The following is a 12,534-nucleotide window of genomic DNA, read 5'->3' as shown; positions in this document are numbered from 1 at the left end:
CTAAAAACACAATAATCATAGAGTTCACACGCTGCTTTTTCAATTGATGGATCAGTATATATAAAAACCCAAAGATACCTGTTTACTCACTACAGCCATGGACAGTATGACTGCTGATTATGAGGCTTGTAACCCATCCATTCACGTTTATTTCTCCAACTGTGCTGGTCATATATGTATATATGTATATACGAAAATATACCCTGATTTCATTCAGATGCTTGACTTATTTTTCCGGTTAAAAATATAAAAAATAAAATATAAAATTAATGGATATCACCAAATCTAACGCTAACCTAATTATAGTTGAGAAACCTCGAGTAGATTAGCATGGTGGGAATAAGCATGGCTATAATACACAGTTATACATTTTTTAGTGATGAGAGAAAGCTAATAATTCTTGATGCCATCAAGTGAGTAAAAAGAGTTCGCCATCTTTCTCTCTAAGATATATATATATATATATATATATATATATATATATTATATTATATATATATATATACTCGTTACTCTTTTACTTGTTTCAGTCATTTGACTGCGGCCATGCTGGAGCACCGCCTTTAGTCGAGTAAATCGACACACAATATTTAAATATGAGTTACTAATAGTTTCATGCTGTAGAAACAATAATTCAACAGATTTATATAGCGTACCTTGGGTCTCCAAGCAAATACAAATGGTTGCTCTTGTTTGAAACGAGAAGGTAGGTGCAAAAAGTGAAATGAGAAGTAGAACGAGACGACAAAATTTGAATTAAAACGGAAAAAGAAAGAAAAATAAAACAAGAGTCGCACCTCTTTTATCCGTCCAAAATCATAATCTAGCTGGTGCAGATTGTACGGGGAGAAGGCTGTGGTCTATGAGACAGTTGCTCAGTTCAGGGAGGGTGATGTCCTCCAGGATCTGGTCTTTTCCATTCGCAAAATCAGTCCCCACTTAATTTTGCTCAGATTGCTTTCATTTTTGGTGTATCGATACAACTCTGAATTTTGATTACGATCAACCAATTACTTTATCTCATAAATTAGAGAATTTGATGTTATTTGGCATTAAGGTTGAGAAATCTGGGCAATTTTAGCCAATCAACAGACAGCGTGTCATTAGCAGCTTGTTACCATGACAACAGGACGCTGTTGTGGTTCACTTCACTGTTCTCTGCGACTTCGTGGTTCACTTCACTGTGACGCACATTGTTCAATGTTGATTTTTTACAATTGGTTCTTCACACCACGAGATTCTTTTCACCCGCGTGTTTTGTTTTAATTTTTCTGCAGACAAATATATTAATATAACAAATTTTTAAAAATACAATCAATGAATGAGAAAGACTAGATCCAGATGATACATGTACATTTCACAGAGTACAACCTTAAAGTTGACACCACACCGCCAAACGCAGGAAATTTCTGTCTCGCCATTAGCTAAAAATACCCATTTTTTTTCCTTCGATTTTTAAACCTCTAACATTTTTCTCCAATTTTTTTTTTCTCCACAACATCAAACCTTCAAAGCAATGAGACTGGAATGCTACATTATTATAGCCAACTTTCAGATTTTTTACTGTCTCCTACAAAAAGCATATTTTGCGAATGAAAAAAACTAGATCTGTCCTTCAGTTCGACAAAAGCAATTTCTCCACAATCTGGAATTATGTAGTGTGGTGAAATTCTTGGATCTAAAAAGAGTGTGCAACCCTTCTGTTATACTTATCTTGCAACTCTTTGATCAATTTACATATCCTGTAGATTTCTCCACGAAGCTCCACTCGATTGTATGTGGCATGTAGTTGGTCTTGAGATCCTGTATATGGATTTTAATAATATATACCGTCAAACAATATATTATTGGTTGTAGCATAAAACATCAGAATATTCACGCCGAATATTGTCACTAAACAATATTGACAATACAGACCGCAAACGCAAAAGTAGAGGCAAAGAGGCCGACTCGAGATTGTTTTGGTGGTGGCTACAGGATGAAACGAAATTTAATGAAAAATATTAAGAAATAGTTGTTTATCACAATCGGATTCCATATATAAAATCTAGTGAGAGGAACTCCCTTTCTCATATGTATTTAAAGCCTCAGATTATACCCTTTCACCACTATCTTTGTTCCCAGCACGTTTGTATCATACCTTTTCACCAGTACCTATGTTCGTATTGTGTTATAACTGTATTATCCAAGGAAGGATACGCCAGATTCTTATAAAGATGAGTGGTATAATATTACAATAGTAACAAAACCAATCACTGATATTTCGATTGACTTACGTAACCACTTGAAACGTATGTTCGAAGGAATCTTCTGGAAGCCCATTGTATACACACACACACACACACACATATGCTATGTTTGTATTTGTTTCCCTTCTACTGCTTGACAACCGTGTTGGTTTCTTTACGCCCCCGTGACATGGCGGTTCGGGTTAAGACACCGATAGGATATTTATTAATCATTTTTCAAATATGCTAAGGTCGATTTGTTCGACTAAACTCTTCAAGGAGGAGCCCCAGCATGGCCGCAGTACAAGGACAGGAACAAGTAAAACAGAAGATATAGCTGTTTGTTGCAGCAACTACAGAAATACAGTAGCAAATATAGAGTACATATATTAAGACAGTCGGAAAAGAAAAGTATAGCCGAGTGAGTGGCAAAACAATTCGCTTTAGAATTATGCGGTTACAGGTTCAATCCCATTGCATGACATTTTAGGTGAAAGTCTATTTTACCTCATGTTTCGGGCTGACCTAAACTCTGAATGAAATATGGCTAACTGAAGCATGAGAAATCTATCTGATAAACTGTACGTGTAATTGAAAAGGGGCCAGTTTCGTCCGTCACGCACTATGACAGTGATTCTGACGAAAGAATTACATTTAAAAGTCGGTGAAATGGTGGAATACTCAACTATGTATAGATTATAATGTACTAAATAATTTGAAGTTGCGAGTTGGCAAAATCGTTAACACGCCGCGCAAAATGCTTAGCGGCATTTCGTCTATCTTAACGTTCTGAGTTCAAATTCCACCGAGGCCGACTTTGCCTTTGATCATTTCGAGGTCGATAAAATAAGTAACAGTTGAACACTGGAGTCGATGTAATCCCCTTGGCCTTCTACCAAAATTTGAAACCAATCCAATAAGTAATTTGATGAGTTCTCTTGATCGAATAACTGGAATAGTGATCGTCGAAACAGGCGAAAATCCATTTCCATACCGTAAATGTGGTGCTGGTGGTGGTAGCAGTCGTAAATCGTGATGCTGGTTTTCTCTTCAATGGATGCCACCTGAGAGCTTAAAAGAAATTGTAGCGTAGACTCTACACATACGTTCATTCGAACGTAGGTAAAAGCTAGTCTTTGGCCGCTGTTTGTGTCCCATTGTGTCCACTACTCCGATTGTTGTTACCTGCTACGTTCGAATGTTCGTAAATATATATAGTCTACGCTACAAAATCAACACTACACCGAATGAAGAAGTCGAAGTATATTCATTCATTTAGGCAAACCGTTATAAGTACGCATGTCCCCAGCCGACTATATTTCCTCATAGCTTTTAATGAAGTTTTCTAACAATACTTCTAAGATAGTTTATATTACGAATATATTGGAATTTAATGTGTAAAAATAAAAAACTGAAGGGTGCGCAGACGTACATATTGACATCACACTTGAAAAAAATATGTGACGTGTATCAGTATGTATGTGTGCACTTTTATCTTTTTCTTTTTTTAAATAAATTTCGATATAATAGTAATCTACATCTTGTGAAGGATATTCGTAGAAAATTTCGTTAAAAAATACCCATTTTTCTGAACATAAGGAAACAAAGTGGCGATACGTGTGTAGGTATGACTGAATTTATTTTCGATGGATATTCATACCTGCTATTATATTGGTTTCAAATTCCGTTTCCATCTCAAATTAAGAGAAAATAGAAATGCATTGATATCTTTGGGATATGTTTCAGTGATATAAGTGCCACAGTATCTACATAAAAAAACATTTTGAGAAAGAGAGTCCGTACACTGGCGTACTTTACCAATCAGTGCAGAACACCACGTCTCAACGAAGTCGCTCAAATAACAACCAATGTTTTAAAAACGGTGACATGGTGTCGGCTGAAACGCTTTTGACAATAAACCTGTTCGTTCCATCGTAGCCAACCTGTGGTTAAACAAACAACACATCACGTGATAATATATCATTTGTATAGTGCAGCACTACTTACAAGCAATCACCAATAGTACAGTCGCTGTACTACTGGTGATTGTTAGTAATGGTACTGTTTATAGTACCATTAAACACGCACTCACTCGTACGCATGCACGTATATACATACAAGTAGAGACTTCCATCTATACATACCTATTCATGCTTATTTGTCCTCTTTAATATTGATATACATATGCTCGTTATGCACGAGATACACACACACAATGAATATATATACGCACAGTAAAGTGGATTCAATGTGATCCAAATTGGTAGTCCAGAAGGTATAACTACAATCCAGGCAATCTCGAAATGACACGTGGACTTATCTACTCTGAGTTTTTCTTTTTGTGATCCCCCCCCCCGCACATTTCCACTTCTCCTTTTTGTCTCCGATGAAGGAGAAAAGCTTAAGCCCAAAATATCGAACAATTTCTTCGATTCATTTAGCCTCAAAGGTTATATATTTTCATCGTGTTATTCATTCACCTTTGTTGTTCTTCTACATTATATGTATATATATATATATAATGTGATATAACATAATATCTTGTGTGTACAGTTAGATGTATGTACGACTACTGCAGTTAAGTTTAGAACTTCCAAAGCAAAGATTGCGAATACCTACAATGGTGAAACGTACGTAGGGAACAAGTGATATATATTCGTGGTCTATCATTTATTCTATATATATACATGTATGCACGTGTATGAAACAATTGTAAACGCACACCATCCGCTACTTGTCATATAAACAAGTGTGTTCACCTGAAATAACGACCGGAATTGATATAATCAGGTAAACTCCTTGAAAGCAATGCTCCAGTATAGTCGCAGCGCAATGAGTGAAATTCGTTGTTTCTCTATCTATGCGTATGTATGTATAATAATATGCGTGTATATATGTGTAGGTATATGTATGTACATATGTGCATATATATACGTACGCTGTACAACCTATGAGAGAGAGAGAGAGATAACCACTACGTGGTCGCTATAGCTGCTAGCAATAGCAGCACAATCTCCCTTTAATACCCAGTCGTCTTGGAAAACGGACACAATGTATTTTTCAATATATGTGTGTGTAGCCGCAATCTAATGAAACAAATAATACACACACACACACATACATACATACATATATATATATATGTATATATATATAGTGGGGAAAGTAAGAAGAAAAATAAGCGAAAATGCACATTGGAAATTTTTAAAAATTAAAGGCTTTTTATGAAAAGTAATGATAGATATATACAATTAGATGAACTGAGGTAGGAATAAAAGTAATAAAAGTCATTATTGTGAATTCTTAAAGAGATTCAAAAGTATACCGGTTTCGTAAAATTACAGATCACTGCTATGAATGTACACCGATTGTGGCTTAGTGGTTAGGGTGTCGGATTGTGAGATTGTGGTTTCAATTCCTGAAACGGGAGACATTATTTCACGTTGCTGCAGTCCACTCAGCTGGCGAAAATGAGTAATCCTGCGACAGATTTCGAGATGGAAACATTTATTTTTTTATTATACACATATATATATACAAATGTATATATACTATTGCTACCGCTATATGATAAAGCAAACATATACATTCAACTTTTCTATAACATACATAATATCTATATGTAATGTACAGTATCTGCAACATACACATTTTATACAAACATGTATATAATATATGGTGAGTACACACATTTGTACACCGACTACTGCAATCAAAACACATATACGCATTTACATTGGAATCATCATTACCATCACCACCATCACCATCATACCATATACACACAAGATATACTACATACAGGGATAACACGAGTGCCTCTATGTAGTTGCTAGACCTGCTGAAAACAGCAGCCAAATCTCCCTAAAATTATACCCTTACAGTCTTAACAAATAACAAAAGGCTGTCTAGAAAAAGAGAGACGAAACGATCGCCCATCAGTGCCGACTTGAGCAAACATACACAGGCATATATACACACAAGAATATATACGCACGAATGCATATATATATATATATATATTACTATATAGCACACACATATTTACACGTACATATTTATATTCTAACATATATATGTGGTGTGTGTGTCTATGTATATAATCATACATTTAATATGTATATATAGATATAGACACTTACGGACAAAAATATACTCAGCACTTCTCCACACATGCGTATATAATATACATGCATGTACGTATATATCTATGTATGTGTATAATACACACACACACACATATATATATATATATATATATATATATATATATATACACATCTACATATACTTACATACAACCGACACACATGTATATACACATATATGTATGTACATAACTATAGGTATAGACAGCATATTAAATTGGAAAATAGTCATGTGTTAAGATATATATACACACATGCATATACATATACACGTATGCATGCAAATATACACACACGCACATAGAGACAATGTACTTTAAAGTTCCTGTTTATATATGAACTACCAGCTCTCAGCACATACACACATCCACATTTATATACATTATATACCCCAATACATAGACACGCAGACGTACCCAAATAGGGCCACATACATACACATATTTACATACATACATATATATATATAGATATATATACACACACACACAGTGCCCTTTAATGCCTACTAGCAGGAAAGCTAGTCATTTCTCTATCCCCCTCTCTCTCTATATATCTTCCTATCTTATCTGAGTGTCTTACATTGTCACTCATTCCCTCTCTATCACTATCTTTCACTCAGTTTCCCTCCTCTTCTCGTTATATCTATCATTATTTCCACCTCCTCTCTTTTCTGCTTTCTGTCTGTCATTTTCCCCTCTCTATGTCTCTATCTCTTACTTTTCCTCTCTTTCTCTTTCTATCTTTCACTTCTCCCCTTCCTCTCTCTTCTGATTTGGTTTTACTAAAATAGCTTTCTTTTGACGCCGCCAAAAACTGCTGACAATCTTACATCTCCTCTTCCCTCTACCTGCACCTTCCACGTATGTCCCTACCACCACCTACACCACTACCACTGCTGTTACCGTCATCATCATCACCATCACCACTACAACAACAATTACCTCCAACACTCCCCTACCACGTTATTACCGCCACTTCCATCTCCCAACATCACCACTACCGCCACCTCCAACACCACTTCACTACTGACACTACCACCACACAACCATCACACCACCATTATCACCATCTCCACCACCACCACCACCACCACCACCACTACTACTACTACTACACATTCCTATTGACTTCGCCATCTGCTGTCTTCACACAAGCACGCACATATACAGACACACACACACATAGGAACACATATATATATATATACAGACACAGACACAGACACACATCTACGGCAGTTGTTTATCATATCCTTCTACAGTGTGTATATATACAGATGTATGCATACACACATACACATTGCTCTGGATGTATGTGTGTGTTTATTGCCGTATAAAGATTAAATATAAACGCATGTAGAAGACATCCCCTATTCGCCCTTCCCTTTCTCTCTCTCATATATATATATAGAGAGAGAGACAAACAGACAGACAGCCAGACACACACACACACATGTATGTATACACATATTGCTCTCTGTATATATTTAAATATACATAAATTTATATATACATACACATATACGTGTGTGTATATATATATATATATATATTTAAAGACACAAACACACATACTTGTCTTATTCCGTCTCTCACTCTCTCTATTTATCTGTTGTTTTAACTTACTTGTTCTAGTCATTGGACTGCGGTCATGCTGGGGCACTGCCTTGAAACCCTACAACAATTGGACCTGAGTACTTAATTTTAAAAATCTATATGTATATACGCGCACGCTTGTACGTACAAACGAAGGCAAACACAACATACTCCGTTATTTAGTTTTCTATATTTGTCTATGAGAAAACTCTAACGATGGGGTACTTACAAACCACCACTATAACTTATAAGCCGAGTTTCATACAGAAATACCACGATCAAGACCCGACCTTACTTTTATAAGTTTCCAATCGATTAAAAAATAAATGTATATGTGTGCTCGTCTATATGATATATATAATATATTCAAATAATATATATATATATATATATTTATATACACGCACACACACACATATAATATATATATATATATATATCCGTGTGTGTGCGTGTATATAAATATATATATATATATATATTATTTGAATATATTATATATATCATATATATATACATATATATATATATATATATATATATATATATATATATATACACACACACACACACGTACAATTTATAAATTTCATTAGTCTCTATTATCACAACTGTCTGACGAACGGTCACATGTTACATTTGAATTTTTTCGGCTTAATAAAATGGGTGTATATATATATAAATATATATATATATATACATATATATATATATATATATGTATGTATATATATATATATATATATATATATATATATATATATATATATATATATATATAGAGAGAGAGAGAGAGAGAGAGAGAGAGAGAGAGAGAGAGAGAGAGAGACAGACACAGACAGATAGATAGATAGATAGATAGATAGATAGATAGACACAGACAGATAGATAGATAGATAGATGAACAGACAACGTATTATAATAATATAATAATGTCTCTATTAATATTCTCGTCACATCAACCTGTGGTTTTAATAAAAATGTGCAGATTGAAAGAAGAAAAAGCTCGCAACATCAAAATTACCAACAGATTGAAAGATGAAAAGGAAAGCGGGAACTGACAGAATGTCCTACTTTCTGACTTTCTATACTCCTCCCCCTCCGCCTTCTCATTCCTCCACTTTAGGCTCCCTGATTATATTATAGTTTAACCGCCGTCTCTGTTCCTTCTCTCTCCCTTGAGCTTCTCTCTAAGGCAGAGACAGTGAGTGAGGTATGGGTCGTTATACGAGAAATGCAATGGCGGAGGAGGAAGAAAGGACGGCAGTTAGAAATTGAACTTAACGCCCTGCCCACCTTATTTCTATTTACTAGTTTCTATTACTGCTTTTATTATTTCTATTCATACAAAACTAAACTATGCTACTCTATACTATTCTATACTATCAACGGTAATGCCTAGATTCTAACATAGAAATACACTTAAGTAGATATGCGTGTATAGTGTCGTATAATGCCATATACTGTAATCGCATACAATAATACATATGGATGTGTACAAGTCTTAAAGTGGCTCATAAGACGAAAGAGAGAAAAGTGAATGAATGTTAGCTATAAACATAAAGTTGAATCAAAGCATATTGTTCGTAAACATTTGCATAAAATGAAACACAGGCGAAATGTTTTACGCACGCGCACACACACACTCACGACTGCGGTTCGCTTTGCAACTGTTCTCGTTTAGTAGTTTCGGGTTGGTTCAGTCCCACTGCTATGCAAAAGCCCGCCGTGTATATATATATATATATATATATATATATATATATTATTTTATTGTGTCTAGAGAGAGTCATTCTGTTTTAATACCTTATTAATTAACACACTCAGCAGTTCGATTTCCACAGAGTTAACGACTATTGAAGAGGTTGCAAGAAGCATCGAAAATTTTAGAAAAAAAAAAAAAAAAAGTGAATGAGTGGAAATCGAACCGGGTCAACGGCTATTTGAAGAGGTTGCAAGAAGGAACGAAAATTTTAGAAAAAATAAATAAATAAATAAATATATATATATGCTTGACCGCTAAATCTACAACTTTTTTTCATTTTCTCTGTTTATTTTCTCTTATTCCTTTCCGTGGAAGAGCGTAGGCTCGAAATGTCAAAGACTTTTACATTTTCCCAAGCGTCAAACTAATGACCTGTCTTCGTCTTTTGTTTTTCTATAAATTTCTACTATATATATATATATATATATATAATTAATATTGGTTGGTTTATGACATAGCGACTCGGTAATTAAAAAACGATAGAATGCCAAACTTAATAATAAGTACTGAGATTATCTTGAAGAATAAACTGGAGATTCTCAGACTTTTTCTTCATCATGTCTCCTCGAATTGGCGTACTCCATGAAAAATATAGTGTAAACTGGTTGGATATCATAGAACAGACATTTATTATTTGTTGCTAATTTAATTCAAAGAGTTTAAACTATGCTGTGGCCAACTTTACCACTGATCTTTCCGGTAGGTCGATAAACTAAAGTACCTGTGAATTACTGGTATCGAAGTTACTGACCTCGTGACAAAATTTGAAACCGATATCATCGGCCGACTCATGGCGGTGAGCCGGCCGAATTGTTTCTGCGCTGGACAAAATGCTTATTGGTATTTCGTCTGTCTATGTTTTGAGTTCAAATTCCGCTGAAGTCGACTTTGCCTTTCATTCATTCAGGGTCGATGAAATAAGTACCAGTTATGCAGTAGGGTCGGTGTAATCGAGTAGCTCACTCTCCCAAAGTTTTAGCTCTTGTACCTATAGCAAAAAAGATATCAGTCGACTATTTATTTCCTTCCTATAAGATTTCTGGTTTTGTGCCTATTTAAAGAAATTAATTTAATGTTATATTTAATTAAGCGCAGGCATTGTTCATTTGTCAGATTTTGTCCAATTGCACGGCACCTTTGGGCGAATGTTTTCTACTAATATCCAGAACAGACCAAAACTTTGTGGTTGAATTTAGTTAAAATGAAACTTTGAGGAAGCGTATATATATATATATATATATATATATATATATATGAATACGTACACATTCATACATACATGTGTGCGTCTGTGCATGCGCAACTTAATGGCTGTCTCTACACAATTTCATCACTGGTGTTGGTCTGTTCACGTCTCCCCAGCAAAGAGACCTGACCTAAAAAGAATGTGTCCCGGGGTCTATTGGACTAAACATCTCAAGGCGATGTCCAGCATGGCTGCTGTCCAATGACTGAAAAAAGTAAAGGACAAAAAGAAGAAAACAGATTATCATGGACCCCCTCTCTCGCTCTCTCTCTCTCTCTCCCTCAAACAAGTAACTCACTTCTTGGCCGAGTTCCAGAGAGGCTCACCCACATATCTCCTTATCATTTGATAGGCTTTCATTTACTGAAAACCCTTGTTCACAACGGTAAGATGAAAGGAAACTGCTAAAAGACTCTTAACATATTTTCTAAATTCGCAAGTCGCGTTCAGTTGGTTGTGATTATTTCAAAATTTCCTTCTTTTATTTCTTCTAACCTCACACTTGCAACCGCCATTTCTCTTGCGTACCCACTAGTGTTACCGTGACTCCTCGTTTAAAGAATTCTAGAGTGAATCCTGGAAGGCAATGCCCCAACATGGCCAAAGACAAATAACTGAAACAAATAAACGAACATGTGAACATGTTTGTGCATTTATGTGAGTGTGTGTATGTGTATATATATATATATATATATATATATATATATATATATATATATAAGACAAAGAAAGTGTTTAACTCATATTTAATAATCAGTTACAATTGTTCTGGTACCACTCTCTCCCTCTCTCTCTTTCTATATATATATATATATATATATATATATATATATATATATATATATATATATATGTATGTATGTATGTATGTATGTATGTATGTATGTATGTATGTATGTGTGTATGTTTGAATACACACACACATTCAACATGTGCAATCATTAATCTAGACACGTCTCTTTGTTTTTTCGTCTCTCCATCTGTTTTCTCTCCTCATTCCGTTTTCTAGAAGAGCGTAGGCTGGAAACGTCAAAAACTTCTTCCATTTTCCCTAAGTGTCAAATACACCTTTATTGTTCTTTCACCTGTCTGTCTTGTATTTTTTGTATAATTTTTAACCATATACGTGTGTGTATGTGTGTGTTTGTGTGTGTGTGGGTGTGCGTCTGTGTGTAGGTATGTATGTATACAATATTTGCTGCATTCTTTTCTCTTACTCTTCTATTGATTTCAGCAGTTAGATAGATCGCGGCCATACTGGGGCACCAGCGGTTAGAACTTATTTCGTAAAGGTCTATTTGCCGAATGGCTAAGTTACTGCACATAAATTCACGTAACATAAACAAACACATAAATACACTCATGTGCGCGCGCGCGTGTGTGTGTGTTTACATAAACACACGAGTTATTGGCACACATTAATCGATAGAGTTACATACCACACTACTCGCCATTATTGCAGAGGGGAAAGAAAGAGAGAGAGAGAGAGAGAGAGAGAGAGAGAGAGAGAGAGAGAGAGAGAGAGAGAGAGAGAGAGAGAGAGAGAGAA

General features: G+C 35.1%; 1 protein-coding gene and 1 long non-coding RNA gene across 2 annotated transcripts in view; one reads left to right on the top strand and one right to left on the bottom strand.

Annotated features, from left to right (window-relative positions):
- The window catches only part of LOC106883971 (uncharacterized), a 239,096-nt gene that overhangs the window by 14,377 nt on the left and 212,185 nt on the right, over positions 1–12,534 (top strand). The gene's annotated exons all lie outside the window — the stretch shown is intronic.
- On the bottom strand, positions 3,843–5,143 carry LOC128250932 (uncharacterized). The gene is made up of 2 exons (XR_008266872.2): positions 4,373–5,143; positions 3,843–4,171 (listed from the first exon to the last, which is right to left on the bottom strand). It is a non-coding gene; the product is annotated as an uncharacterized LOC128250932 (long non-coding RNA).

This window comes from Octopus bimaculoides, chromosome 26, assembly GCF_046866305.1.
Source record: "Octopus bimaculoides isolate indiv1 chromosome 26, ASM4686630v1, whole genome shotgun sequence".
In the NCBI taxonomy this organism is placed as follows: domain Eukaryota; kingdom Metazoa; phylum Mollusca; class Cephalopoda; order Octopoda; family Octopodidae; genus Octopus; species Octopus bimaculoides.
Note: the sequence above shows the minus strand (reverse complement) of the source record. Positions and strands in the feature narration are given on the sequence as shown.